Raw genomic sequence first — 5,747 nt, forward strand, 5'->3', positions numbered from 1 at the left:
AAAAAAAAAAAAACCTTAACATCATGAAAAGAAAAACGGAGGAGACCTATCAATTTGAGATCCCATCATGAAAATTGGGTCTTTCTATCTTTGTCTTTATCCCCACACGCCAAAAGGATTGAGAAAATAAAGTCACTAGGTTCACGGCTTTGGCTGAAAAGCCTGAAATGATTCTCTGCCTTCATTTCTGGCAGTGAACCATTTCTCTCTTAATGTGAACATAAGAATTAATAAACTATAGTTTTACCAAAAAAAAAAAAATTGTGAGTGAAGGGGATCACATTTTCTTAGACCTCAATTTTTAGAGCTCTAAGTTTTATGTTTTATTAAAAATTAGTATTAAAAAAAATCAACAAAGAAAGAAACAAGAAAAATAACTAAACAAGTCTAACTCCTTGAATTTTTGTGTTGTTTGTACCAAATGAAGGAGATAATGACCAGTTCAGTTTTTCTTGTTGAGTAGTAGCCATAATTATGGAGAAACTCATCATCCTTATAGTCCCCCAATAGGTGGTAAGTATGCATATGGTTAAAAAAAAAAGGCATAATACGGATATTAAACAGATTTAGATTTACGAACACTAGAATAATGTAGTGGTGGCAGCTCCGGCTTGAAGAGTTGACGCCCAGGGGAGGAGGTCGTGGGATCGAATCCTATCGTTTGTGTGTGTATGGGTGTGTGCGTGTAAGTGTACCCATCCGTGTGTTGTCCAGATGGTTAGGCGAGTTGGAAATTGTGTGAATAGGCGCACAGTCTCAAGTTCGATTCCCCAACTGTGCATCTGCGATTTAAGTGGAGACGTGGCGGTGGCCCAAACACCTTGATTAATATTAAAAAAAAAAAAAAAAAGATTTAGATTTAATAATATTTATCAAAATTTGTATAAAGAAAATATATAAGGAAAAAGTTGTAGCCATCCTAGCTAATTGATCAGCATTAGATTCTGGGTCTACGGTGTTTTTTTTTTTTTTTTTAATGAGAAAAAAACATTGAAACGAAGAAAATGGAAGATTAGAGTATGCAGAACCTATAATGGAGTCAATTATAGCTATCCTAGCTAATTGGTCAGCAATAGAAACTATATATACTTGTGTTTCTCTTTTTCACAATTGAAGTGTTAAAATTCTTCAAAACATTACTTATATTCACCAAGAAAGAAAAACGCCTCCCACGGACACTCTTCACCTTGTTGGTTAATTGGTCTAGAGTGTATTCTGAAAAGAGCAAATAGAAAAGAATAAATTAATATGTTCTCGGCCCAGAATCTATTATAAGATTATATACCAAACACTGTCTTTGCATCTTGACCATTAGAACCATTGCCCATTGGTTTGTTCCATCTATGTTCTAGGGGGGTCCTGCCAAGTGATAAAGCTTTGTTCCAATGTTTACATTTGCCATTGAGCGACAAGACTCATCTTACCCCTTTTTGACTCCTTAAGGACACTGCACACACTACCATTGTGGACCTAAACACAAAGTCATCGTCACCTAATCTCATCTTACATCTAAGGTGCTAATGAGCCTCCCTCTGTTGCCCGATGCATAAGGTTATGTTATTTCAGTGTTTGAGAGGAGCAAATGTATAGGGCCTTATCCCATGTTTCTTTGGAGAAATTGTTTCTATTATTTGCCATAGTTTAATTTACTTTCATTTTATTTATTTGCCTTACATCCCATCCCAAGTTAAACTGGTCATGTAATACCTTGTCAAAAAATCTTTTCTTCTTGACCAATTATTTTTATAAGATTGAAATCATGTAGCCCAAATTTTTTTTGTCAGTATAAATCATGAAATGTTCTGACATAAATGCAAACTTTGTAAATTTTTAGCAGAGTTGAGAGCTGAAACAATTGAATCTCACCCCCATTTAATGTGGAAAACTCTTGGTTAAGTTAGGTAAACCTAAAAAACACACCAGTGGAATTTTATTGATGGGAAGGAATTGTTTTGCTCTTTAGTCCGTGCCTGTATCACACATTAAAGCGATTAGAGTAAACAAATTAAGCTTCAACTTGCCTTAGATGAGGGGTAAGAGATCTTGATGACTTTGACTGAAGAGCTGCCTCTAGGCCAAGCCAAAACATGGACTTTTGAAATATTAAGGCTATAACTAAAAACAGCTTAAATGGCTTAAAAGCATTTAAGAACACATGACTTGACCTCAATTTCGATCATTTTTTTTTAGGTCTTTGAGGTACCACTACTTGATCTCTGTTTCCCAAGGTACAAAATGAGATTTTGACCATTGAAGCAACCAAGGGTAGGGGTGTCAAACCCAAGACCAACCCGATTAAATCGATCGGAGCTGACCATTTATAAATCGGCCTGGCCCAGACCATTTATTAAATGTGTCGAAGTTGAGCCTGGCCTGTTTATAAACATTCGGTCTCAATTTTTCTACTTAGACCGTCGGGCGCCCGACCGAGACCAATCGAATAACACACGACCGAGACCGGCCTATTGTGCACCTACCTGGCCCGACCCTTTTAATGAGTGTAAAATGCCTATTTTAACCCCCAAATTAAAGAGTAAATAGAGAAGAAAGAAAGCTTGGTTAGTATATGTCAAACCATCAGAAGGTTTTACAAATATTAGATTTCTTGTTTGGTTAAAGTGAAGTAGCTAAAAAGAAAAAAAAATAAAAAATAAAATGATTGGGCTTTTATCTCTTGTCATTTTTTTGGGCTTGCATGAGCAGAATTAAGTGGGCTGGAATATAAGAACACATTTTAAAGAGGGCATGTATAAAAACTGGTTAAAGCCCATTTAACATTAAACATGTTTATAGTCCGGTTAAGGCTCGACTAAAACCCGATTAAGGCTTGATTTTAGTAGCCCGATTATAGCCTAAGGTCGATCGACCGAATATAAAGCGTACCGTACCCTCACTGACTAAGCCTGATTAGTTAAATGGGCAGACACGGTACAGCCTTTGAAAGTCTTTAAGTCCAATTAAGTCCGACTGAGACCGAACCAACCCGATCGATTGAAACCCCTAACCAAGGGCATTGGTCGAATTTTGATTTATGAAATACGGTTTTGATTCCTTTGGTGGTCCCTTTCAACCTATACTTCTTAAGAAAGTTCAAATAAGAAAGGTTGATATCATTTCTAATAGTGAGAGTATAGAACTGTGCCAAACATAATTAAAAGAAGATAAAGTTAGAAAAACATAATTAAATTGGAAATTTCAACTCTGCCTTTTTAACTCCATATGATATTCCCATTTTAGATGGAGTCTGGACTTATAAATATACACAACTTTGATAGAGTTGTATGATTTATTGATTCAATGCACAATTTTAGAAGGGTATGAAAAAGTTTGCTCATTAAATTTTTTTTTTTTTTTAATTATTTAAATCCTAGTTTCATATGATAGAAGTGTTAAGGCTTTATGTGGTCTTAATTAATACCGATTAATCCATTGAACCCAAGCAGTTATAGACCTACTCTTGTTAGGAAATTCCTAACTCAATCCATTGTGGGAGTGGAATAGGGTTTTTGTGATTGCATTATAATAAGAAGATAATGATCTTTGCATTCCTCCCTTTAACACCTTCACGGTTTTAGAAGCACAGATTCCCCTCACAAGAGTAGTGCTTATGTGAGGGGAGTCTATTATAAATATAAGCTAATGGTACTTTAACACCTTCATGGTTATAGAAACACAAATTCCCCTTAGAGGAGTAATATGCATGTGGGTGAAACTGTGAAAGGTTGCACAAGATCTTCATAGGACTGTTTTCTGCCTCTTGAGATCTACATTCATTGTTGAAGGGACAATTCTACGCTGAATGCTATTCCTCTTTTCTCCTATTTGGTTCTCTTCTCTATCCATGTTCTAGCTTTGGGAGGTATTAGATCCTAGTCTAGGGACCTATTTTCTCCATGATTTTAATTCGATCATGCTTTCCTTTTTCTTTGTGGATTCCTGATAAAGGGTTTTGGATATGAACACATAGAGGGCTCCCATGGCAGCTTTGCCATCAATCTGATGTCATGGCTAGAGACTAGAGGGCTGAAGTAGGGAGTTTGATAGGAGCCAGAGCAAGCAAACAGACAACTAGCACTTTTTAACTTTATTATATATCCGTAATACTCATATAATATATGTTTAATATGAGTTAATATAAGATAGAAGGTTTCTTTTTTCCATATATATTATATAATAATATGGTGCGATATGTGTAAATCTATTGGCACCCAATTATAGGTAGAGGTCGGTTCTTCACTGTTTTCAGTGAAAGTTGAATGGTTCTCATTCAACTCCGATATGACCCGATCCATGCAGTTGTGGAGTCAGTATAGGCCCGATGGACTAGTCAGGCCAAAGACCTGGATACTTGTCATTAGCGAAAAAGAAAAAAAAAATAAAGGCCGGTGAATCTTCACGTGCGTGAACTTCCCTAGTCCGTGGATATGACATCTATTTTCTCTATCTCTTCATTTAATAGATGCCATATCCACGGACCAAGGACGTTCACGTATGTGAAGATTCACCGCTCTCCATTATAGCAAATCTGACCTACAAGTAAAGCATGTATTAAGGGAGCGATTGATTCGACATCGATCTATTGACCGATTGTGTTATAGAGTTGACCGATTAAGTTGATCGGTAATTAGGTTGAACGAAAAATGACGAACCCATTTTAAAGAGTTGATCGGTCAGAAGGACCATTAGGTTGATCAAGCAGACTGCCCGAATATGGTTAAACTGACTAATCAGGCTGACCAAATATGATCTAATTGACTGATGCACAAAATAAATAAAGGGTGGAGTACTTATTAGTTTGAGAGAAGTAATGTTTGTACAATTTCAAGTGGTTGGGACAATTATAACTATTCAAGTTGTAAAAATCAAGCTATAAAAAAGGCTTCAACAGAAGAAGAAAGGACATCTCTAACAGATGAAACAACTATACAATGCATCATTTATCTTTTTCTTTTCAAGTAAACTAGTTTTAGTCTTTATCTTCATGTTTCCTTAGCTTAGTCTTTTCTTTGTATTTTCTTAACATATTAGTTATGTTTCTTAACTAAGACCATGGTGGCCCGTGCTTTGTCATGACTGTCTCATAGACCATGATAACCTATGTTTCATCATGATTTTCTCAGTTTACATTCATGGCAACCCCTTTGTTTTGCCATGATTGATAGACTAGATTGTGTTCTTCCAGGATCAATTTTAATATGTAAATTCTTCTCCTATTTATTTCTATGAGTTTGCTTTTCAATTTTAAACCATTGAAGTATTCAAGGCATGAAAATATCTCACTTTCTCCTTAATTAGAAGTCAGTAAATATTTTATAATTATTCTCTCTACTCTATATGACTCTGCAGGCACGCCCTGCACATCTCACAATTTTTGCTTTGACTAACAATAACACGTATTTCGGTATTTATACATATTTACTAGGTCTCCATACTTTGTCTTAAAAAGCATAATTATAAACTTTTTCGGTTGATATGTAAATTGTGAAAATACATACACTTTAACTTAATTATTATCATACAATTATTAAAACTTTGGTTTTTTTTTTAATTCTTTTTAGTTCACGCAAAATCTCACTGGGAGTAGAGGCATTGCTCTCTCTGACAACGCGGAGAGGGAAAATTTCCTTAAAGCTTATCTACACGTGGTGCTATTCAATTGGACCGTAATCTAAGATCAGATAAGAAAAGATATCCTCATGTTTGAATAACAAATGTATTTCCAGCAACAATTGATTGATATTGCAAAG

This window comes from Macadamia integrifolia, chromosome 14 (assembly GCF_013358625.1).
Source record: "Macadamia integrifolia cultivar HAES 741 chromosome 14, SCU_Mint_v3, whole genome shotgun sequence".
Lineage (NCBI taxonomy): Eukaryota > Viridiplantae > Streptophyta > Magnoliopsida > Proteales > Proteaceae > Macadamia > Macadamia integrifolia.